The sequence below is a fragment of the Salvelinus namaycush genome, chromosome 42 (assembly GCF_016432855.1).
Source record: "Salvelinus namaycush isolate Seneca chromosome 42, SaNama_1.0, whole genome shotgun sequence".
In the NCBI taxonomy this organism is placed as follows: Eukaryota; Metazoa; Chordata; class Actinopteri; order Salmoniformes; family Salmonidae; genus Salvelinus; species Salvelinus namaycush.
The window spans coordinates 14912412-14936774 of NC_052348.1; the positions used below are offsets into that span (position 1 = coordinate 14912412).

Sequence of the window (24363 nt, forward strand, 5' to 3'; positions counted from 1 at the left end):
CGGCATTACTATTGAACCCTGATCTCTGTTTTGACAAACATATCAAGAATATTTCAAGGACAGCTTTTTTTTATCTTCGTAACATTGCAAAAATCTGAAACTTTCTCTCCAAAGATTATGCAGAAACACGTAGCCATGCTTTTATCACTTCTAGATTAGACTACGGCAATGCTCTACTTTCCAGCTACCCGGATAAAGCACTAAATAAACTTCAGTTAGTGCTGAACACGGCTGCTAGAATCTTGACTAGAACCAAATAATTTGAACATATTACTCCACTGCTAGCCTCTCTACTCTGGCTTCCTGTTAAGGCTAGGGCTGATTTCAAGGTTTTACTGCTAACCTACAAAGCATTACATGGGCCTGCTCCTACCTATTTTTCCGATTTGTTCCTACCGTACATACCTACATGTATGCTATGGTCACAAGACGCAGGCCTCCTTACTGTCCCTTGAATTTCTAAGAAAACAGCTGGAGGCAGGGCTTTATAGAGCTCCATTTTTATGGAATGGTCTGCCTACCCATGTGAAAGATGCAGACTCGGTCTCGACCTTTAAGTCTTTATTGAAGACTCATCTCTTCAGTAGGTCCTATGATTGAGTGTAGTCTGGCTCAGGAGTGTGAAGGTGAACGGAAAGGCACTGGAGCGACGAACTGCCCTTGCTGTCTCTGCCTGGCCGGTTCCCCTCTCTCCACTGGGATTCTCTGCCTCTAACCCTATTACGGGGGCTGAGTCACTGGCTTACTGGTGCTCTTCCATGCCGTCTCTAGGAGGTGTGGGTCACTTGAGTGAGTTGAGTCACTGACGTGATCTTCCTGTCCGGGTTGGCGCCCCCTCGGGTTCGTGCCGTGGGCGAGATCTTCGTGGGCTATACTCGGCCTTGTCTCAGGGTAGTAAGTTGGTGGTTGAATATATCCCTCTATTGGTATGGGGGCTGTGCTTTGGCAACGTGGGTGGGGTTATATCCTGCCTGGTTGGCCCTGTCCGGGGGTATCGTCGGACGGGGCCACAGTGTCTCCCGACCCCTCCTGTGTCAGGCTCCAGTATTTATGCTGCAATACTTTGTGTCGGGGGGCTAGGGTCAGTCTGTTATATCTAGAGTATTTCTCCTGTCTTATACGGTGTCCTATGTGAATTTAAGTATGCTCTCTCTAATTCTCTCTCTCTTTTTCTATCTTTCTCTTTCTCCTTCTCTCTTTCTCTCTGAGGACCTAAGCCCAAGGACCATGCCTCAATAGTACCTGGCCTGATGACTCCTTGCTGTCCCCAGTCCACCTGGTCGTGCTGCTGCTCCAGTTTCAACTGTTCTGCCTGCGGCTATGGAACCCTGACCTGTTCACCAGATGTGCTACTTTGTCCCGGAGACCTGCTGTTTTGGACTCTCTCTCTACCGAACCTGCTGTCTCTAACTCTGAATGATCGGCTATGAAAAGCTAACTGACATTTACTCCTGAGGTGCTGACCTGTTGCACCCTCTACAACCACTGCGATTATTATTATCTGACTCTGCTGGTCATCTATGAACATTTGAACATCTTGGCCATGTACTGTTATAATTTCCAACCGGCATAGCCAGAAAAGGACTGGCCACCCCTTAGAGCCTGGTTCCTTTCTAGGTTTCTTCCTAGGTTCCAACCTTTCTAGGGACTTTTTCCTAGCCACCGTGCTTCTACATCTGCATTGCTTGCTGTTCAGGGTTTTAGGCTGGGTTTCTGTACAGCACTTTGTGACATCGGCTGATGTAAAAAGGGCTTTATAAATACATTTGATTGATTGATAATCCCAAGCGCTCACATAATTTTGTCTTTATCTTCCATGAATTTGATTTACAGAAGTCCCTAACAGATGACTAGTCATGCATATTCATTGTCAAACATCTATCATGTACACTGAGTATACCAAACATTAGGAACACCTCCCTAATATTGAGTTGGGACCCCCCTTTGCTCTCAGAACAGCCTCAATTCGTCAGGGCATGGACTCTACAAGGTGTCGAAAGCGTTCCACAGGGATGCTGGCCCATGTTGACTCCAATGTATCCCACATTTGTGTCAAGTTGGCTGGATGTCCTTTGGGTGGTGGACCATTCTTAATACACATGGGAAACTGTTGAGTGTGAAAAACCCAGCAGCGTTGCAGTTCTTGACACAAACCGGTTTGCCTGCCAGCTACTACCATACTCCGTTCAAAGGCAGTTACATTTTTGGTCTTGCTCATTCAACCTCTGAATGGCACACATACACAATCCATGTCTCAAGGCTCAAAAATCCTTCTTTAACCTGTCTCCTCCCCTTCATCTGGATTTAACAAGTGACATCAATAAAGGATCATAGCTTTCACCTGGTCATGGAAAGAGCAGGTGTTCTTAATGTTTTGTATACTCAGTGTATGAATACTCACCTGTGTCCCCAGGGCAGCAAGTAACCACAAATCTGAATGACCCAAGTATGACTTTCTCCACTTTGTAATCCAATTAATGCATTGACAAAGTTATTATTAGGTAAAATTGACATTAAGAGTAACCTGGCAAAAGAATATAAAGAAAAATAATTTAATTATATAATCTACATTCTTGTGGGAAAAAAGGTGCTATCTGGAACCTGAAAGGGTTCTCCGGCTGTCCCCATAGGATAACCCTTTCAAGAACCCTTTTTGGTTCCAGGTCGAACCCTTTTAGGTTCCATGTAGACCCTTTCCACAGAGGGTTCTACATGACACCCAAAAGGTTTCTACCTGGATCCAAAAAGGCTTCTCCTATGGGGACAGCCGAATAACCCTTTTGGAACCCTTTTTTCTAAGAGTGTAGGCTACCATATAAGGACATAAACATTTGTTTTACTTTAGCGTTATATATGTCTGTAAATTCCTAACCATGTCCATGACACCACTTACTTCTGTGTACCGCTGTGTACTGTAGCACCACCACCTCGTCATGTAGGTTGTCTGGTCATATCTGTCACACTGTGTTCACACTGTATTTAAAAACATTCTATGCATTCTCAACAAGTCCGTAAAGTTTATAGCTCTTGAACATCTCATAACCTCTACATCATGGTGTTGATGAATGGCTAGTTACAGCTGCACGGGACATCCCTGTAGGCCAATGTCAGTAGTGAAGGGGAGTAACGTTACTGGTAGAGGACACCGTTATTTTACTAGGCTGCACAGTGCTAACCTTTGCGCCATCAAAGCTGCTGTGCTAACAGACGACAAATTATAGTGTCAATGCATTCTGGCTGTTCGTGACAGAGGCTGCCTTTACACAGGCAGCCCAATTCTGATTTTTGTTTCACTGCTTGATCTTTTGACCAATCAGATTAGTTCTGAAAAAGATCTGATGTGAAAAGATCTGATGTGATTTGTCAATGACCAATTAGTGGAAAATGATCAGGATTTGTCTGCCTGTGTAAACGCAGCCCTAATCACCCACAGTTTGGTACTCAAGTGAGCAAGCTTTGTCAGGACTGTTAATAAGTGTGAAGCAGATGCTGAGGTGGAGGATCGGACAGTGAGGAGACAGACAGGATGTTCTGCTGCTCACCACTCAGAGGCTTTTATTTACAATATTAACAGGTGCAGGACAAATTGGCCAATATACGTTGTACAGAAAATAACAAACAGGACGTTGACAAAGACTTGAAAAAATCAAAGATATTCTCAGTAAAAACTATTCAGGCAACAACTATTTGCCGATAACAAAACTCAGGTATGGCGCTACTCTAGCCAACCTGTTACCTGCCCAGCCTGCTCTCTCCCAGGTATAACTCTACTCTAGCCAACCTGTTACCTGCCCAGCCTGCTCTCTCCCAGGTATAACTCTACGCTAGCCAACCTGCTACCTGCCCAGCCTGCACTCTCCAAGGTATAACTCTACTCTAGCCAACCTGCTACCTGCCCAGCCTGCACTCTCCCAGGTATAACTCTACTCTAGCCAACTTGTTACCTGCCCAGCCTGCACTCTCCCAGGTATAACTCTACTCTAGCCAACCTGCTACCTGCCCAGCCTGCACTCTCCCAGGTATAACTCTACTCTAGCCAACTTGTTACCTGCCCAGCCTGCACTCTCCCAGGTATAACTCTACTCTAGCCAACCTGCTACCTGCCCAGCCTCCTCTCTCCCAGGTATAACTCTACTCTAGCCAACCTGCTACCTGCCCAGCCTGCTCTCTCCCAGGTATAACTCTACTCTAGCCAACTTGTTACCTGCCCAGCCTGCACTCTCCCAGGTATAACTCTACTCTAGCCAACCTGTTACCTACCCAGCCTACTCTCCCCCAGGTATAACTCTACTCTAGCCAACCTGTTACCTACCCAGCCTGCTCTCCCCCAGGTATAACTCTACTCTAGCCAACCTGTTACCTGCCCAGCCTGCACTCTCCCAGGTATAACTCTACTCTAGCCAACCTGCTACCTACCCAGCCTGCACTCTCCCAGGTATAACTCTACTCTAGCCAACCTGCTACCTGCCCAGCCTGCACTCTCCCAGGTATAACTCTACTCTAGCCAACTTGTTACCTGCCCAGCCTGCACTCTCCCAGGTATAACTCTACTCTAGCCAACCTGCTACCTGCCCAGCCTGCACTCTCACAGGTATAACTCTACTCTAGCCAACCTGTTACCTGCCCAGCCTGCACACTCCCAGGTATAACTCTACTCTAGCCAACCTGTTACCTGCCCAGCCTGCACTCTCCCAGGTATAACTCTACTCTAGCCAACCTGCTACCTGCCCAGCCTGCACTCTCCCAGGTATAACTCTACTCTAGCCAACCTGTTACCTGCCCAGCCTGCACTCTCCCAGGTTTAACTCTACTCTAGCCAACCTGTTACCTGCCCAGCCTGCTCTCTCCCAGGTATAACTCTACTCTAGCCAACCTGCTACCTGCCCAGCCTGCACTCTCCCAGGTATACCTCTACTCTAGCCAACCTGCTACCTGCCCAGCCTGCTCTCTCCCAGGTATAACTCTACTCTAGCCAACCTGTTACCTACCCAGCCTGCACTCTCCCAGGTATAACTCTACTCTAGCCAACCTGCTACCTGCCCAGCCTGCACTCTCCCAGGTATAACTCTACTCTAGCCAACCTGCTACCTACCCAGCCTGCACTCTCCCAGGTATAACTCTACTCTAGCCAAACTGCTACCTACCCAGCCTGCTCTCTCCCAGGTATAACTCTACTCTAGCCAACCTGTTACCTGCCCAGCCTGCTCTCCCCCAGGTATAACTCTACTCTAGCCAACCTGCTACCTGCCCAGCCTGCACTCTCCCAGGTATAACTACTCTAGCCAACCTGCTACCTGCCCAGCCTGCTCTCTCCCAGGTATAACTCTACTCTAGCCAACCTGTTACCTGCCCAGCCTGCTCTCTCCCAGGTATAACTACTCTAGCCAACCTGCTACCTGCCCAGCCTGCACTCTCTCAGGTATCTCTACTCTAGCCAACCTGCTACCTGCCCAGCCTGCACTCTCCCAGGTATAACTACTCTAGCCAACCTGCTACCTACCCAGCCTGCACTCTCCCAGGTATAACTCTACTCTAGCCAACCTGCTACCTGCCCAGCCTGCACTCTCCCAGGTATAACTCTACTCTAGCCAACCTGCTACCTGCCCAGCCTACACTCTCCCAGGTATAACTCTACTCTAGCCAACCTGCTACCTGCCCAGCCTGCACTCTCCCAGGTATAACTCTACTCTAGCCAACCTGCTACCTGCCAGCCTGCACTCTCCCAGGTATAACTACTCTAGCCAACCTGCTACCTACCCAGCCTGCACTCTCCCAGGTATAACTACTCTAGCCAACCTGCTACCTGCCCAGCCTGCACTCTCCCAGGTATAACTCTACTCTAGCCAACCTGCTACCTGCCCAGCCTGCACTCTCCCAGGTATAACTCTAGCCAGCCAACCTGCTACCTGCCCAGCCTGCTTTCTCCCAGGCAAAGGCAAATTGAGCACCTAAGTACTCTTTCCAGGAACTCCGTTCCACTAGGAGTGTTCCAACATGATAGCCCACAATACTTTTCTATCACAAATGCATAATTTCACATGGACTTCCCAACATATCATAAACAACAGTTTTACATAATTTCACATGGACACATTGGGGGTTCTACTAAGCTAACAAATGGAATTGTTTTAAGTTGGTCATACCAAGGATCATTTAGATATTTGATTTAGAATTGTAGGTCCCTTGGAGCTATGAAAAACAAACATTACTTGATAAAAATATTGAATTTAAGCTTTACTACTTCTTGGCGATACATTGCAGTGACAATTAATAAAGAGTCTTTCTCAAACCAATAATTTGTTTCAGTGTCATTGTCTAGAAGTCACAGACAATAAGGCAATGGCAAATATTCAGCACCTTCATACTTCACACTAAATCCAGCCACTTTATACTTGGATCTTGTCATAGAAAATCCTACTTCAGTGAACCTATGGGCCCTAGCACTTCTAGTGGAAAACCTGGAACTGTAGGCTACATGAGGGTCAAACCCTGCATCTTGGGGGAAGAGGGAAGGGGAAAGGGGAAGGGTACAGTTGCAGTGGGGTGGAATGTTTTCTTAGTTGTGGATGGAGTGTCCTATATAGCAGAGCTGGGTCTGCAGCTGCTGTCCAGGCAAAAGCCATGCACCCTGCTGGGACGCTGTCTGCCACAGTTACAGTATATTACATAGGAATGTTACATTGCACTGTACTGTATCGTTGAATGACCAGACTAGCCCACTTGTCCCTGCTGTCCCCATTCTGTCAGGTATAAAATTACTTTAACCGCTTACACTTGTGGGAATTGGCCTATATGGATAGGGCTAAATTGAAATGTCCCTTACAGAAGAAATATGGAAAGCGTATGCATAACCATAGTAGCAATTAAAAATGAACAGTTTGGAGATTGAGAAAATGATTAGACTAAAGTCAAAACAGTCAATCTGACACAAGACTGAATCCAAACATTAGTGTTGATTTTATGTGCATTTTACATTTACTGTACTTTTCCCCGCATTTGTTGATAACGAAATCTGAAAATGGGACATTTGGGGTAGGTACAACATAAGACAAAAAAATGACAAGTGTTTGAGTGAGAGGACTAACTGGTTTCTTTCCCCAAGTGGCCACACACCTCTCCAAAGTAATGTCAATGCACTTTTATGACTCAAAGAGTTTTTAATAACCATAAGGTGTTTTTTCCAGCTCTCCTAGCTGTTGTTGAGGAACTAGAGCAAGCACACTTGTTGAACACTGCTCTGTATTCCCAGCATCACACAATTACTGTTGTTGAGGAACTAGAGCAAGCACACTTGTTGAACGCTGCCCTGTATTCCCAGCATCACACAATTACTGTTGTTGAGGAACTAGAGCAAGCACACTTGTTGAACACTGCTCTGTATTCCCAGCATCACACAATTACTGTTGTTGAGGAACTAGAGCAAGCACACTTGTTGAACACTGCTCTGTATTCCCAGCATCACACAATTACTGTTGTTGAGGAACTAGAGCAAGCAGACTTGTTGAACGCTGCCCTGTATTCCCAGCATCACACAATTACTGTTGTTGAGGAACTAGAGCAAGCAGACTTGTTGAACGCTGCTCTGTATTCCCAGCATCACACAATTACTGTTGTTGAGGAACTAGAGCAAGCAGACTTGTTGAACGCTGCCCTGTATTCCCAGCATCACACAATTACTGTTGTTTACACGTTCCAAAAAAGGTCCATTATGAATCAAAATCTGGTCAGGTGGGCATCATTTGAAAGTGTGTACTATTGCCAACATGGCTAAGTTACAAAATGCAGTGTCTGTCTTTTCTGTTGTTGAGTGCTCCAACTGCTTTTTATCTTGATTGAGTCCTTTAGGAAGTTTTTCTTGGGAAGCCATTCTTACAGTCTTACAGTGTTAGGCTTTCACAATGGAAATTCAGAAAAGCAGATCGTAATTTTGGTGCGCATAGAATAGTCACGAGTGCATTCAAACTTCTTCACAATATGACAAACAGGCTCATATATATTTTTTAATTATTAAACAAAATTATCAACAACTTACATCAAACATGTCTAACAAAAACAAAATACAGGTATAAACAAGAAAATACTAAACACATACACAAAATAATAATATTAAAGTGCAATTGTATTCACTGAAAAAAATGGCATTATAATGATTCAGTAAGATGTTATTCTTTTTGTTATTCACTATGGATAATGTCTTAACAAGATTATTAAATTCAATCAAAAATATTTGTAATTTTTGTTTGTGTATAAAGTATTTGGCAACAAGAATTAAAAAAAAATCATTATCATTTCAATGGTCTTGTTATCATTGCAATAGTAACATATTATATCCTTCATGTCAAAAACATGGGTCGTGTTCAAAACGGTAAATAAGTATTCAGCAAGATTTCCCCAAAAATCTATCACAGATTTACATTCGTAGAACAAGTGAGTAAGATTTTCACCTTTTTCGCAGAAAACGCAGATATCATCAGTAGATGTAGAAACGGGCTCATTAAGAACAACCCAGGGTATGACTCCATGTCATCTTGTAACTGTACAGCTAACAGGTTCATTGTGTTCAGAACAACCCAGGGTATGACTCCATGTCATCTTGTAACTGTACAGCTAACAGGTTCATTGTGTTCAGAACAACCCAGGGTATGACTCCATGTCATCTTGTAACTGTACAGCTAACAGGTTCATTGTGTTCAGAACAACCCAGGGTATGACTCCATGTCATCTTGTAACTGTACAGCTAACAGGTTCATTCTGTTCAGAACAACCCAGGGTATGACTCCATGTCATCTTGTAACTGTACAGCTAACAGGTTCATTGTGTTCAGAACTACCCAGGGTATGACTCCATGTCATCTTGTAACTGTACAGCTAACAGGTTCATTGTGTTGAGAACAACCCAGGGTATGACTCCATGTCATCTTGTAACTGTACAGCTAACAGGTTCATTGTGTTGAGAACAACCCAGGGTATGACTCCATGTCATCTTGTAACTGTACAGCTAACAGGTTCATTGTGTTCAGAACAACCCAGGGTATGACTCCATGTCATCTTGTAACTGTACAGCTAACAGGTTAATTCTGTTCAGAACAACCCAGGGTATGACTCCATGTCATCTTGTAACTGTACAGCTAACAGGTTCATTGTGTTGAGAACAACCCAGGGTATGACTCCATGTTATCTTGTAACTGTACAGCTAACAGGTTCATTCTGTTCAGAACAACCCATGGTATGACTCCATGTCATCTTGAAACTGTACAGTTAACAGGTTCATTGTGTTCAGAACAACCCAGGGTATGACTCCATGTCATCTTGCAACTGTACAGCTAACAGGTTCATTATGTTCAGAACAACCCAGGGTATGACTCCATGTCATCTTGTAACTGTACATCAAACATAGTGATCATAAACGTTAACACTGTATATGACATGAGTTTTATGATATGGAAATGTGAAGTGTGCTTTTGGACTAACTGGTGTTTGGCTTGTATGACATCAAAGCGGTATATTTATTATAATCCTGATCACCTCGTCTTTCAAAATACATAGCGTCCTCTTTATTTACAGCATTTCCCTCACTCAGACAACAAAAGATGTTGCACAATTTTTGTTGTTGTTGCGTGCGGTGTTCAAATTCAGAACCGCTGTCAGTCAAAACCAATACTGAACTGTGAAGTGGAGACCTTGAACTCTGACGTCATGTATAGCATGTTACTGTACAGCCACTGCGTCCAATTTAAACTTTTATCAGTGTCCAAATTTGCTATTTTTGAACCCGTAATGGGTACACTCCTTCAAATTAGTGGATTTGGCTATTTCAGACACCCGTTGCAGACAGGTGTATAAAATTGAGCACACAGTCATGCAATATTCATAAACAAACATTGGCAGTAGAATGGCCTTACTGAATAGCTCAATGACTTTCAATGTGACACCATCATAGGACACCACCTTTCCAGTCAGTTCGTCAAATTTCAGCCCTGCTAGAGATTCCCCTGTCAACTGTAAGTGCTGTTATTGTGAAGTGGAAACTTCTAGGAGCAACAACGGCTCAACCGCTAGGTGGCAGGCCACACAAGCTCACAGAACGGGACTGCCGAGTGCAGAAGCGCGTAAAAATCATCTGTCCTCGAACTTTACACCACTCCAACCCACGTTTGGCATTGCGCATGGTGATCTTAGGGTTGTGTGCGGATGCTCTTCTATGGAAAAAAATCATCTGTCCTCGAAAACTCAACACTCACTACCGAGTTCCAAACTGACTCTGGAAGCATCGTCAGCACAAAAACTGTTTGTCTGGAGCTTCATGAAATGGGTTTCCATAGAAGAGCATCCGCACACAACCCTAAGATCACCATGCGCAATGCCAAACGTGGGTTGGAGTGGTGTAAAGTTCGCTGCCATTGGACTCTGGAGCAGTGGAAACGCGTTCTCTGAAGTGATGAATCACGCTTCACCATCTGGCAGTCCGACGGACGAATCGGGGTTTGGCGGATGCCAGGATAATGCTACCTGCCCCAATGCATAGTGCCAACTGTAAAGTTTGGTGGATGAGGAATAATGGTTCCATTATTCCTCAATGGTTCCAGATGAGGAATAAGTTCCAGTGAAGGGAAATCTTAATGCTACAGAATACAATGACATTATAGACCATTTTGTGCTTCCAACTTTGTGGCAACAGTTTGGGGAAATCCCTTTCCTGTTTCAGCATGACAATGGCCCCTTTCGCAAACAGAGGTCCATACAGAAATGGTTTGTCGAGATCGGTGTGAAAGAACTTGACTGGCCTGCACAGAGCCCTGATCTCAATCCCATCAACCACCTTTGGAACGCCGACTGTGAGCCAGGCTTAATCGCCCAACATCAATGGCTGACCTCACTAATGCTCTTGTGGCTGAATGGAAGCAAGTCCCTGCAGCAATGTTCCAACATCTAGTGGAAAGCCTTCCTAGAAGAGTGGAGGCTGTTATAGCAGCAAATAGGGTACGCACTCCATATTAATGCCCATGATTTTGGAATGAGATGTTTGAACGAGCAGGTGTCCACATACCTTTGGTCATGTAGTGTATGTTTAGAAGGTCCCATTTACCAGATTCTGAACATGGAGAAGTTCTAGTGGCCACCTTCTTTCCCTGATCACCTCTGATAAGCCCCCCTCCACATCCTCTGAATAGCACCCAGAAAGAGGGTCCACCATAACCCCTTTCTCTTTGCTTTCACCCTTTGACGCTAGCATCCGAATCACCCGGCCCGCCTGTAAAAATACACAGCTTATAAATAGGGGATACCAAGAAGGATCCTAATACATTTGGATCCGGTTCAGTTCAGGGAGAGGATGGGAGGAGGAGGGTAGTATTCTGCCTCCTTTAGCTGGTTGGCGCGAGGCCGCAATGACTGTGGTCAGGTTTGAAGGGTATGAGCCTGCATTCCAGTGCCTCTCCTGCCGTCACGAACACGCCACAAGGCCCAACGCAGCATTTCAGCTCTTAATGGTGGATTAAGATGTAAAAACCACCCGATTGGTCCGCTGGCTGTTGGGACTGGTGTTATCACCTGGCGTTATCACTAGGCAGAACAGGACAGAAGCCCTGGAGACAAGCTTCATATAGCACCTGGAACAGGCCCAAAAACTAGGCACTAGATGGGTGGTACTATAACTACATTACATAAGACTTTAAAAAGTATGTATGATCACGAGTCATTTATGGTCATAAGTAAGCATTAATGCACAAGACTGTGCAATGTCAGGGATTAACTGTACACCTCCAGCACAAAGCACACGGGCCGAAGGAGTTTAGATGGAGTGCTAGATAGTCTACAAACACAATGTCATGGTCGATCCATGTTCCAAGGCTATATTCAAGGTCTAATTCGCGGTGATAATGAGCTAGCTATTGAACGCCAGTCCAGCTAAAAGAGCCCTGCTAGAGACTTGAGGGAGTGCTGCACTGCAGTCCCAGGAATGTGTGGCACAGTGTCAGGGAATTCCTGTCTTTTAACGCTGTCACTTTGAAGCGAACGCATTTGCACCTGTAGCCCGTGTTTATGCTTACCATAACATGACCGGCTGGACCGGAGGCGGGATGCTGGACAGTTGGCCGGTGAGCAAGAAGAAGTTACATGTTTGAGACTAGGGGTACCTTGTTACAATGACAGCCATTTTAAAAAGGTTTCTTGAAATGTTTTTTTCCCCTTGAAAAATCTGAGAGAAGGAAGTGCCGTCTCCACACTTTAAGAAAAACCACAACTAGATGCTGCAGATGTTTCGGATAGATTTATTAAAATGTACAAACAAGAGAAACAGGTGTTCTAGACAGAGCATTATTTATGGAAACGTTTCATTTTATTTGTGTCAAGATTTCAGACTTGATGCATGAAAAAAAGGAGGTATATTTTGACACACTACATTGGGATGTTTGTGAATGAGTGTGTAGAAAGAGGATAAACTATCCTGTAAAGGAAACAGTTTGGAGTTCTCGCCCGTATCCCACCTCTCCCAGCTGTTTCTTTCTGTCATAGCAAAGCTATATCACAGTATCACTTTCATTTCCCCTGGATCATGAACCAACACTGCTATCTTCTTGGCTTGGACTGTATCTAGCCCTGGCCTCCCTTTCCTCTCCTTTTATTTGTTGTGTTTTACTACGCGTAAATTATAGCATATCTGCTATTATTAGCATCATCCAGAGCAATCCACCCATAAGCCTTTTAGGATGTCTTCTTGGATGGAGATGCAGTGGATTGGCTCGATAGCCTGGTTTCTAATTCATGAGGGTATTAACAGGTGGCCTCGCAATAGCAGGGTCCAGTTCACTGTATGTGGGGACCAGGGCTGCATTTAGCAGGGCACAACATTGTGAAACGTTCAGAAATATATTTTGCAGAACAGACATGCCTCTGTGAGATGCGGAATCAGGAATCACGTCAGCTCTAATCATGACATTTCTATCTGCAACGTTTCCACAACGTTTGGCTTCTGAACGAGGCCCATCTGACACGAGGGGAAGTTGAAGAACATGAATAAAACACACGTATCACGCGAAGAAGAACAACATACACATAATAACAGACACAGAATAACAGACACATTGTGACACATTCACTACATTTATCTAGCTACTGACATCAGAACAGACAAAAAAGATGTAATCAAATCCATGTAAATAAAATGTACAGAACTTGACGATGGAAGTATTGCCGTTTTTTCAAAAAGACAAATGAATTGACAATATAGCTCGAGGGGGAATGTGAAAAATCTGCATAAAGATTTGAAACTGATCTCCCCAAAAATGTATCTTGGAAACAGAGATGTTAACAATTTTAAGTTCATACATGACCTCATGTCTCGTATGACTTCATATGAGTTTTTGTACATAAATTATGCAGCTTTCTAGAATGCCCTTCAAGCCAATCAGAAATCAGTATTCAACAATGCCATGGTATAAATCCTAAGTAAATCAGAATAACAACATGAACACATTCTGACACTGCTACTCTTCCCTAAAGACATACTTCCTATCTATACTATATACACACACAAGAGACATGGACCCTGTGACGCAGGGCATATGTTTAGAATTTAAATGAATGAATCAAAATTAGGCTTATTAACTCCGAAGGCCTTGATAACAAAAATACAGTATAATAAAAGTACCAGAATATAAACATAGCATTTGTGAAATTTTACTTAGCATTTCCATAGGTTATCCTGAGATATAAAAGACAACAATAGTTAAATTGTTTATAGACAGAGAAAACATCAACTTAATCAACTAGCCTATATAATATGAATTGAAAGAAATACTTTGTTTTCAGGCGTTTCCGATGAATTTACCTTCCTCTTCACGTTTTTTCTTCAGTCTAAAACACAAAGAAAACAACAGCATGAAGTCAGTGGGTCACTCATGATTCAAATGATTCATTTTGTTGTGCAGAACAGTTATTCATCTGAAAAGCACTTAGCTTCAACCTTTGCTAATCCTGCTTTGTAATCGATGGAGCGTCACGATGGGGAGATCAAACTGGGCTACCTTTCAGGGCCTTTTAACTTTCTCTTCAGTTTTCTCCATCTATATTTCTACCAGGCTGGATTTTCCTGGAAAGTTGTGTCCCTAGTCATCCTGTGACACCACTATCCTGGCTCTCGTCACCTGTAACCCCCTGCCATACCTTCTGCTTTGACCATGTTTTACGTGGCCTCTGACCTTTGACACCTGTGCTGAAACATCTGTTTGCGGGACAGGATACCGGACATGGAAAAGAAAACTCTATTGACGAGTTTATGACGACCCTTTTATGGATTCTTCAAACCGGTGTATGCCCCCTAGGTGTGAAGACCGTGGAGTTGAGGTGGTTCAACTCCTTAAAAAGCAATTGATGACTTAGACTAGATTAACTTTTAGATCGACAAAAAGCTGGGTAGTACAGATTTCATACATACAACTCCTACATACCAAAATAAGAATTGAAGGCAGCTAACAGGTGTTCATTGGATATGGATGGAGTGCAGTCTATAGTACATGACCGAATCAATGAAAACCGACCATGCTGTGTGTCTCATCCTCACAGCTCTTATATCCTGCCGTTGCACTTTCAAATGTGACCCTCGGTAATCTCAAATGCATGCAATAAAAAGGAGACCAGGTAACAGAGAACAGCTTATGTGATTACTAAGGGTCTGATTGCATATTGCAGGACAGGTGAGCTCTCGCACAGCTCTGTAAAGTGGCTGGGCTAAACTGAGCTGAAGTTGAGCCATATAGGAACAGACAGGGATCTGTGTGGAGAGAACCCCCAGTTAGGCAGTTACTATAGTGAAGGAGAAACCTAGTCACTGAAAGGCTTGACATTCCACTGGGGATTTAGTGACTCTGGGGAAAATCCTACTAAGGCTAACCTGAGTCCAGCGAGAGACGACCACCTCCTCAATCTGGTCTCTGAACAAGAGCTCAAATGCTGGGTTACAAAAGTAGTGATTACAATTGATTAGATTGCTCACATTGTAGTAAGGCCTAGGAGTCAAGTGTTTGAACTGTAGAGGAGGTAAGTTTCCACCTATCATTTTGTTAATGGATAGTAATAGAGCAAAACCTCAACCGGTTTTCAGTCTCATTACCTACAACCTGCATTAACCTGTTTACTACCTTCACCTTTACCCCCCTCTAAAAACGACAGGTGGAAACTAAGTGAAATCCGAAATCCTTTGTCTTAAACTGACTATATACCTGTTTTATCATTGCTTTATGACATCACAGAGGGAAAGTTTCAAACGTTACAATTTATCACCGCTCTTTCCCTCGCCCCTGGGCTTTTACAGCGTGCAGTAAAGCAGATCTGGCCTTTTGGAAACGTCCACTCATCATCACAATGGTTTTCTCTAAACTACCTGTTCCATGCAGTCAATATTCCTACATTGCATGATAGAATACAATACAATACAACTGTAATTGTCCATTTTGTCAGAAGACGTTTCCATAAAGATGTTTTTGGAAACACTTTGAATGAAAGAGCAATGCATGTGTCTAAGCTAATGACCTACCTATTAGTATGGGCATGTAAAAACAGCAAAGCAACCAATGAGAGAAAATAACTAGGGAAGCAAAAACCTGTTTGATCTGACAGATTAACAACTGAAAGGTTAAGTGCTGAAAAGTTTAATAGCTAATCGTAATAGCTTTTAGGTCAAAGCAATGCAGCGATTTACTACATATTTAGTATGCAGTTGTTAATATCAATGTGAAAACTTGTTGAGGAAGAACACAACCACAAGTTCATTTAAAGGTACAGTGTTTCTTCTAATGGGTTTATGTGCAATATAAACATAATGCATTACATTTACAACAACAAAAGCCAAATTCATCATAGTCATGAATATGCACAGCCCTGCGTCAACTTGTATTACATTTTAAAACCACCATACACACACATTAAAATGTAGCAATAGTGGCCGCAGTGTAACATATCTGAAGCGTTAATTTAAAGTAAACTGTTCTTACACCTGGAGAGTGGGGAGAAGAGTCCCCCAACTGCGATAACTAACACACTGAAAGACACAGGCATATTAAGCCGTGGTGTGACTCGTCAGTCTGGACCTGAGGAAGGAATGTTGGAGGTTGGAGCGGAGGCTTGAGGCGATACCAGCAGGTGAATGTCCATCTTTCACCAAGTCTCTGATCACAGTAGGCCCAGAGGGTCGGAGAGTAGGTTAGACCCAGGAGGAGTAGACAGGAATGCCAAAACAACCAATTATGTTGAATGGTGACACCGGTAGAAAATACACCAAGCAGAGGATGGTGACAGGTCTATCCCTCACATACTATTAAAGTCACAGACAGTAACACATTATGGGGATGGACATAAAGCTGTTATGGCTGCTGCTCCTTCCAAACAGTGTGCCTCCAGCACAGAATCTGATCACATGGGGACTGTTAATGAGATCAGAACGATGACTGGTTTGGTACTATGACATCAGTCCACCCAGAGATAGTAAGATAGTTGGAAAGACCATGCTCTCTCTTGACTGATGTAGAGATTTGGTTATGGCTCATGAGAATAGAAATACCTTGTCAGGAACTAAGACTAAATCCATCCACAGTACTTATTGCTTTGTACATAGAAAGGTGACAGTATTTGTGAATGAGTGTGGAGAAGGCATCACCAGGGCCCAGTTATCTATCTAGATTTTGCCTATCGGATAGGATTAGATGCATAGAAATAGAATGAATAGAACAGAGTAATTATTGACTTGAATTAGGACACCCGTTATATTAATTTAAATCGTATCCGATTGCCAAAATCCGGCTAGATAACTTTTGAAAAACTGAGCCCAGGGGCTCTAGAGGAGCTGAAAGGATTGGCCACTTCCCTAATCCGGCATTTGGCGGGCGGACTCAATCCCCGGAGATTATCTGGATAATCCTGCCCCAGGGGAATTCTGTTCAGTAAACAAAGCCTGACGTTAGTTCTGCTGACTACTAGAGACGTTCAACTAACTGCACCTCCCAACTCCCCACAAGTGATTTTCTGAACTCTTAGTAGGTACTCAAAGCACTGACCGTTTGTAAAACAACTGGAAGTGACAGATGGTGTTGATCAGAGGAACTGTAAGGGTTTTATCCAATGACTGGATCATTGTCCTTCATTGTTAGTCTAGGATACCAAATTTCAACGTCAGAGTATAGGTACAGATGTAGGATCTTAATTTGATCACCCTGTTGAAGGAGAACTTTCCTGCAATGCAGGACATTTAAAACTCGTGGACTATTTGAGGTTCAAAAAGGTTTAGTAATTCCACGATGAAATTTCAGACTTGATTTTCCCTTACGAAATATGAATTTACCCCTACAAAAATGTAGATGAATTATAATCCACATTTCCTGTTGCAAACTGTCTCAAATTAAGATCCTACATCTGCAATAGACTGCCCTTTGGCCTGGTCTCCCTTGTAAAGCTCAAAGGAACATCCGGATGCAATAATAGAATAGAATATCTCTAGGAATAGTGTTTGGGCAAAGTGGGCATCACATCATAGCATACTACCAGATCACACACACGATGTCAAGGGCTGCTGCTAGCCTCAATGAAGATAGGTGCTATTCAGAAAACCCTGTGTCGAACAACGGGCCCCTATTTAGAGAGCTATGGAACCTGGGTGACCGCTGACAAGCTAAGCTACCAAGGTGTAAATACCATTTCCATGTAGCATATCAAACTTATAGCCATATTATTTTATTGCCATTGCCTTTCTATTGTCTGCTTTCCTTTGTTGACAGACCGGTCTTATTATTATTATTATTTAGCTCCTAAAGCGAAGTCAATAATGGTGTGTGTCTGTCACGTTCCTGACCTGTTTTCTGTTGTTTTGTATGTGTTTAGTTGGTCAGGGCGTGAGTTGGGGTGGTTAGTCTATGTTATGTGTTTTCTATGTTGGGTTAATGTGTTGCCTGGTATGGTTCTCAATTAGAGGCAGGTGTTTGGCGTTTCCTCTGATTGAGAACCATATTAAGGTAGGTTGTTCTCACTGTTTGTTGGTGAGTGATTGTTCCTGTGTCTGTGTATACCACATGGGACTGTTTCGTTTGTTCGTTCGTTTTAGGTAGTCTGTTCATGCGTTCTTCGTCTATATGTAAATTCGTTTGTTCAGGTCTGTCTACTTCGTTTATTGTTTTGTAGTTTGTTCAAGTGTTTTTCCGTGTTTCGTCTGTCATTTAAATAAATCGTTATGTATTCATCACACGCTGCGCCTTGGTCCGCTCATTCGCCACAAGACGAACGTTACAGAATCACCCACCAAACCTGGATCAAGCAGCGGGTTGACGGGCAACAGCGACAGCAGCAGTGGTTCAAGGAGGAATGGACATGGGAGGAGATTCTGGACGGAGAAGGACCCTGGGCAGAGCCAGAGGAGTGTCGCCGCCCCAAAGCGGAGCTGGAGGCATCTAAAGCGGAGAGGCGGCATTATGAGGCGCTAGCAAGGCAGAGCGGCTGGAAGCCCGAGAGGCTCAGCCAAAAATTTATTGGGGGGGGGGGCTAAAGGGGAGTGTGGCGAAGTCAGGTAGGAGACCTGCGCCAACTTCCCGGGCTTACCGTGGAGAGCGAGAGTACGGGCAGACACCGTGTTACGCAGTAGAGCGCATGGTGTCTCCTGTACGTGTTCATAGCCCGGTGCGGGTTATTCCACCTCCCCGCACTAGCCGGGCTAGAGTGAGCATTGAGCCAAGTGCCATGAAGCCGGCTCAACATATCTGGCCTCCAGTACGTCTCCTCGGGCCAGTGTACATGGCACCAGCCTTACGCATGGTGTCCCCGGTTCGCCAACACAGCCCAGTGCGGGTTATTCCACCTCCCTGCACTGGACGGGCTACGGGGAGCATGCAACCAGGTAAGGTTGGGCAGGCTCAGTGCTCAAGGGAGCCAGTACGCCTGCACGGTCCGGTATATCCGGCGCCACCTTCCCGCCCCAGTCCAGTACCACCAGTGCCTACACCACGCACCAGGCTTCCAGTGCGTCTCCAGAGCCCTGTTCCTCCTCTACGCACTCTCCCTGTGGTGCGTGTCTCCAGCCCAGTGCCTCCAGTTCCGGCACCACGCACCAAGCCTCCTGTGCTTCTCCAGAGCCCTGTACGCACTGTTCCTTCTCCCCGCACTCGCCCTGAGGTGCGTGCCCTCAGCCCGGTACCTCCAGTTCCGGCACCACGCACCAAGCCTCCTGTGCTTCTCCAGAGCCCTGTACGCACTGTTCCTTCTCCCCGCACTCGCCCTGAGGTGCGTGCCCTCAGCCCGGTACCTCCAGTTCCGGTACCACGCACCAGGCCTATAGTGCGCCTCGAGAGTCCAGTGTGCCCTGTTCCTGTTCCCCGCACTAGCCTTGAGGTGCGTGTCTCCAGTCCGGTACCACCTGTTCCGGCACCACGCACCAGGCCTACTGTGCGCCTCAGCAGGTCAGAGTCAGCCGTCTGCCCAACGCCGCCTGCACTGCTCGTCTGCTCAACGCCGCCTGCACTGCTCGTCTGCCCAGCGCCGTCTGAGCTGCCTGCACTGCTCGTCTGCCCAGCACCGTCTGAGCTGCCTGCCTGTCCAGCACCATCTGAGCCATCCGTCTGCCCAGCGCCGTCTGAGCCATCTGTCTGCCCAGCGCCGTCTGAGCCATCTGTCTGCCCAGCGCCGTCTGAGCCATCTGTCTGCCCAGCGCCATCTGAGCCGCCCGTCTGCCACGAGCCATTAGAGCCGCCCGTCTGCCACGAGCCATTAGAGCCGTCCGTCAGTCAGGAGCCGCTAGAGCCGTCCGTCAGTCAGGAGCCGCCAGAGCCGCCAGCCAGTCAGGAGCCGCCAGAGCCGCCAGCCAGTCAGGAGCCGCCAGAGCCGCCAGCCAGTCAGGAGCCGCCAGAGCCGCCAGCCAGTCAGGAGCCGCCAGAGCCGCCAGCCAGTCAGGAGCCGCCAGAGCCGCCAGCCAGTCAGGAGCCGCCAGAGCCGCCAGCCAGTCAGGAGCTGCCCTCCAGTCATGAGCTGCCCTCCAGTCATGAGCTGCCCTCCAGTCATGAGCTGCCCTCCAGTCATGAGCTGCCCTCCAGTCATGAGCTGCCCTCCAGTCATGAGCTGCCCTCCAGTCCGGAGCTGCCACTCAGTCCGGAGCTGCCACCCAGTCCGGAGCTGCCACCCAGTCCGGAGCTGCCACTCAGTCCGGAGCTGCCACTCAGTCCGGAGCTGCCCTACAGTCCGGGGCTGCCCTACAGTCCGGAGCTGCCCTACAGTCCGGAGCTGCCACTCAGTCCGGAGCTGCCACTCAGTCCGGAGCTGCCAGTAGTCCAGAGTTGTCCCTCTGTCCTAAGCTACCTCTCTGTCCGGAGCGATCTCTCTGTCCTGAGCTACCTCTCTGTCCTGAGCTACCTCTCTGTCCTGAGCTACCTCTCTGTCCTGAGCTACCTCTCTGTCCTGAGCTACCTCTCTGTCCTGAGCTACCTCTCTGTCCTGAGCTACCTCCCTGTCCTGAGCTACCTCTCTGTCCTGAGCTACCTCTGTGTCCTGAGTTGTCTCCTCTATTTAGGAGGGGCGTTGGTGAAGGTTCCTGGACCATGGTCGGGGGCGAGGGTCGCCACTCAAGGGACGCTAAGGAGGGGGACAAAGACAGTGGTGGAGTGGTGTCCTCGTCCACCGCCGGAGCCGCCACCGCGGACAGATGCCCACCCAGACCCTCCCCTTGAGTTTTAGGGGTGCGCCCGGAGTTCGCACCTTGAGGGGGGGGTTCTGTCACGTTCCTGACCTGTTTTCTGTTGTTTTGTATGTGTTTAGTTGGTCAGGGCGTGAGTTGGGGTGGGTAGTCTATGTTATGTGTTTTCTATGTTGGGTTAATGTGTTGCCTGATATGGTTCTCAATTAGAGGCAGGTGTTTGGCGTTTCCTCTGATTGAGAACCATATTAAGGTAGGTTGTTCTCACTGTTTGTTGGTGGGTGATTGTTCCTGTGTCTGTGTATACCACATGGGACTGTTTCGTTTGTTCGTTCGTTTTAGGTAGTCTGTTCGTGCGTTCTTCGTCTATATGTAAGTTCGTTTGTTCAGGTCTGTCTACTTCGTTTATTGTTTTGTAGTTTGTTCAAGTGTTTTTCCGTGTTTCGTCTGTCATTTAAATAAATCGTTATGTATTCATCACCCGCTGCGCCTTGGTCCGCTCATTCGCCACAAGACGAACGTTACAGTGTCTTACAGCACTTGGCAACCAGCGGTCTGCTAGCATGGCGGGAATACAAGAGAGAGAAGGGAAAATGTGACAGCTACGGTGGAACTCTTGGGAAGAGTCTAAAATATAAACACTCAAAAAAGGTCAGAGGTCACCGTCCTCTGACATCCATCAAAGATGGGTTAGGTAGAGGGTATGGTGAACAGTGAAATTGTAAAAGTGAGCTCTTAAGAATTCTCTTCCTTTACCTGGCTGTGAACAAGGGAGTTCTATCAGAGTGTGTGTGTGTGTGTGTGTGTGTGGCATCTGTATGTTTATAGGTGCAATATGCAGAAATCGCTCTGCCATTTCCTGGTTGCTAAAATTCAAATAGTTTGCCTAATTTTAGTTTATGTGACCAAATAAGCAATGTATAGTGTAGAGAATCATTGTACCATCTAAACCGCTGTGAAATATATTATAAAAATACCCAAAAATATGTTGCTGTTTGAAGCTGGTGTATGAAACAGAAAGTAAAATTTGCAACAACGAAAGGTAAGAACGGGAAGCATAGAAATAATGCACCTAGAACATATCTACCACTTCTTAGAGTTGAGAATGACACATTTCTATGTGAATTTGGTCGGGTCCCCCAAACAGTTACATATTGCAGCTTTAAGTGTGTGCAGGTCTAGATGTTCCTTGAGTACAATTCCCTCTAGCTCAACCTCTGCATGGACATGTCTCAGTGACCACTAAAGAATGTGGGTGTGTCTCCTAGGACACAGGGAGTACATCACTCTCCTCCTTGTGGTCAGCGTATACCCTTTAATTAGGTTGCGCAGACCTCTGACCTTTTCACTTAGCTCCCACCGCAAAGGGTCACTGAAGGTCAAGGAACCCAAGCAGGAAGTTGGACCGACCCCACCTAGCGGTTTTGTGATGTGGAGACAAGTTCAGGAAGTGAACACGTGAGATGTGTGTGTGGTATTATACAAACAAGATCTGACTGATCTCTGGACCTGATAGCAGTGGTAAACGCACTGCCGATATGACTAATGGGTTGGGGCATGGTTTCAGGTCACATAAAGGAGAGATACTTCCTTTCATAAAGAGAGGCACAGTATAGTGTGTAAAAATATCACGGACCAGGGCTAGCAATAGATACTCAAATCAATGTCTCAATTATACTCCCTTGTTCATTAGCTTTCTGTAGAATACAAGGCTAATCAGCTTACTACGCAACAAGAGTTTGATAGCAACGGAAGGCTATATTTTAGGCGACTATATGAGTATGGTGTAAGTATATGATGATAAAACAGCTAAACTATAATTCAAACACAGAGAGCGAGAGAGAGAGAGAAAGAGAGAAAGAGAGAGAGAAAGAGAGAAAGAGAGAGAGAAAGAGAGAAAGAGAAAGAGAGAGAGAGAAAGAGAGAAAGAGAGAGAGAGAGAGAAAGAGAGAGAAAGAGAGAAAGATAGTGAGAGAGCGAGAGAGCGAGAAAGAGACAGTGGTTGGAGGAGATTGGAGTTCCTTATTGGTTATAGATAGCTCTCAAGCATCTGTTTGACTTGACCCCATTTGTCAAGGTTTCAGCTTCTTCTACAAAGGCAAGCCATGACCACATAATGGGGCTTGCTTTCAAAACAACCTGCCTCTAAAGTGTTTGGAAAGCCATGTCCTCTAGCACAGGCTACAAATGAAGGTTGACATGGTGTTACCATTGAGATCCATAATAGTCAATGAGCCAAACGGTATCTAAACTAGCTAAGGGGTTATCTGAATTTTGTCTTTGATTGACTTGTATACGTAGGTTTGTTATAGCAAACAACTGCCACTAAATCAACTGGCTGAACTAGCAAATGTCTTTTTCACTCAGTTATGGGATTTTTCACAAGATGAATTTGACACCCAGGTTGCTCTGACCTGTGATAGTGATAGTGTTTCAATAGCGAGCAGCTATCTAGCTACATTAGCTACATTCCAGCAACACCAGCAGCTGTGTAAAGTACTGTGAGGCAGGGCTGCATCCTAACGTTTAAATATAGTAATGGTTAAATATACTAATGGTTTCGCTGAGTGTTGGTAAAAAAAATCTAATAAAAAAAAAAGAAAACAGGAAAAGGGCAAAGGGCTACGACCAGGTCATGACAGATGCAAAGCTAACAGGAAGCCTTGGGTGTATGTTTATAATAGATTAATTAGCACCTGTAAGTGGCCCTCTTGTAAATTTACCCTCTTGCATTCTAAACACATTTAGATTGTCCGAAACATGCCTGACCGCTAAAGCCAAAGGAAAAGACAGCTGGGTTGCAGTTGTGGGAAGTGTTTCTGTTTCTGCCTACCAACCAAAAGTGAATATACTCCCACGTGGAATATTTATTTAACCTTTATTAAACTAGGCAAGTCAGTTAAGAACAAATTCTTATTTACAATGATGGCCTACCAAAAGGCAAAGGTCCTTCTGCGGGGACAAGGGCTGGAATTAAAAATTAAAAATAAATCTAGGACAAAACACACATCACGACGAGAGAAAACACAGCACTACATAAAGAGAGACCTAAGACAACACAGCATGGTAGCAACACAACAACATGGTGGCAACACAACATGGAAGCAGTACAAAACATGGTGCAAACATTATTGGCACAGACAACAGCACAAAGGCTAAGAAGGTAGAGACAACAATACATCACACAAAGCAGCCACAACTGTCAGTAAAATTTACTTGAACTCTGTGAAGCATTTATTTGGGCTGAAATTTCTGAGGCTGGTAACGAATGAACTTATCCTCTGCAGCAGAGGTATCTCTGGGTCTTCCTTTCCTGTGGCGGTCCTCATGAGAGCCAGTTTCATCATAGTACTTGATGGTTTTTGTGACTGCACATGAAGAAACTTTCAAAGTTCTTGAAATGTTCCAGATTGACTGACCTTCATGTCTTAAAGTAACGGACTGTTGTTTCTCTTTGCTTATTTGAGCGGCTCTTGCCATAATATGGACTTGGTCTTTTACCAAATAGGGCTATATCTGTATACCACCCCTACCTTGTCACAACACTATATCTGTATACCACCCCTACCTTGTCACAACACTATATCTGTATACCCCTCCTACCTTGTCACAACACTATATCTGTATACCACCCCTACCTTGTCACAACACTATATCTGTATACCACCCCTACCTTGTGACAACACTATACCTGTATACCAG

At 45.2% G+C, this 24363-nt stretch overlaps 1 protein-coding gene across 1 annotated transcript in view; it reads right to left on the reverse strand.

The window, feature by feature from the left end:
• Positions 1-12248: 12248 nt before the first annotated feature.
• Positions 12249-24363, reverse strand: part of LOC120035027 — a 38793-nt gene continuing 26678 nt past the window's right edge. The window contains exon 10 of the mRNA XM_038981777.1: positions 12249-13856. The gene's annotated coding sequence lies outside the window, so the exon portion shown is untranslated. The remainder of the gene's footprint in view (positions 13857-24363) is intronic.